The sequence below is a fragment of the Harpia harpyja genome, chromosome 6, assembly GCF_026419915.1.
Source record: "Harpia harpyja isolate bHarHar1 chromosome 6, bHarHar1 primary haplotype, whole genome shotgun sequence".
Taxonomy (NCBI): domain Eukaryota; kingdom Metazoa; phylum Chordata; class Aves; order Accipitriformes; family Accipitridae; genus Harpia; species Harpia harpyja.
This window is the reverse complement of record NC_068945.1, coordinates 7,355,001-7,356,578: the sequence shown is the minus strand read 5'-3', so window position 1 is coordinate 7,356,578 and position 1,578 is coordinate 7,355,001. Positions and strand designations below refer to the sequence as shown.

Sequence of the window (1,578 nt, the reverse complement as noted above, 5' to 3'; positions counted from 1 at the left end):
ACCAGCTCAATTTAATTTCCACAAAATGTTTTGATCCAGCAACTCACTGTTTTTAGGACTTTGTTCTCCTTAAATCTCACAGGATCGTTTCACAGAAGAAACATGCCAGAATTTGGCTATTGAGTAGGCAACGAGCTATGTTTTACAGGAAAACTTGTTCTGTGACTGCAGCATTCAACAGTTCACGTTTTATATGCCTGCTAACACCATCTATCTAGATCAGAGGCTTCTCTGATCACATCTTCTTTTGCACCACCTTCACACTGAATGAATAAAACCAAGACAGGCAAATTTAGGTCAAGGTGAGTTTATTGTCCATACAGCATACCTAATCCCGCCAAAACACTTTTCTTAGAACCATCTTTAAACTAGTCAAAACAACAGGTTATTAACAAAAATGACAATACTGAACAAAGAAGACCTTTTAAAAGGTAATCAAGACTACACTGTATCAGAGTCTTATCCATCGAAAACAACCTCGCATACTTTCTAAATACTTTTGTTTACACTGATCATGTCTACTACCGCACTTTCTAGCATCCCCTGACCATATAAACATCCACACCTCTTAAAGAGCACATTGTGAGAGAATAACGTTGACTTGATATGGCATCACACTCGATAAAGCCAAAAAAAAAAAAAAAAAAAAAAAGTTTGAGAACAGAAACTGTGCAACCAAGAGTGATTTCTGAGGTACATGAGAACATGGTAATAAACATAGTGGAAAAAATCCAGTGGCCAGGTGGTTTGTTAAGTAATTAAGAGCTGTCCAATTACTCAAGCATAGATCATTGACATTAAAATGGGATTAACAGTATTCTTCTCTTTCACAAGCATGTTGGGAATATAAATAAATTGATTACGAGGTGCTCCTACGCTACAGTAATGGGAGGGAGGGGAAGATCATCAAAGTACCATCAATAGGAAGCTGAGAGAGAAACGCTTTTAGCAGTTGTGCCAATCCTTTGGCACTTGTGAAGGTATAATCAGCAACACATTTTTTTTAATTAATCAGTAGGAAGGTTTACAATTTCTGCAATCCAGGGGAAAAAATCTCACACCTCATTTGCAATATAATAGTATACATTTTTTTTTAATGTCTGTTAAAAAGGAGTACTATGCAGTATTTTTATTTTGAATGCTACTGTGAAAACGCTCAAGTTCTAGGTTTTCCAGACTTCAAATACAGTACGCCTCTGGGCGTAACCAGACGGTTGGTATTTTTTGAGTACACCACTGCAGCTGAGGACACTCTTACCCCCGGCGGTGACCGGGTCCCTGCAAGCGACCAGGGCTGCCGGACGGCGCTGCCCCTTCCAGCGCAACTCCGACCACCGCGCGAGGAGCCGGCCTCAGTGGCAGACCTCACCCCCCTTCCCCGGACCTCACCCCCCTTCCCCGTCAGCGCAGCGGAGCCCTGGGGGGACCATACCGCAGGAGGGGATCCTCGTGTGGGACTGGGGCACCGCAGGAGGTGGGACGAAGAGCAGGGGCAGGCACCCTCAACACTACTCCTGCCTACACACGACCTATGGCACGGAGGGGAGCAAACCACGCCAACGCGATGGATGCGGTGCC

General features: G+C 43.8%; 1 protein-coding gene across 1 annotated transcript in view; it reads right to left on the bottom strand.

Moving 5' to 3' along the window:
- Positions 1-291: 291 nt before the first annotated feature.
- CCND2 (cyclin D2) overlaps positions 292-1,578 on the bottom strand; it is a 38,519-nt gene continuing 37,232 nt past the window's right edge. Inside the window, exon 5 of the mRNA XM_052790421.1 lies at positions 292-1,578. This exon is cut by the window's right edge and continues 2,910 nt beyond it. The gene's annotated coding sequence lies outside the window, so the exon portion shown is untranslated.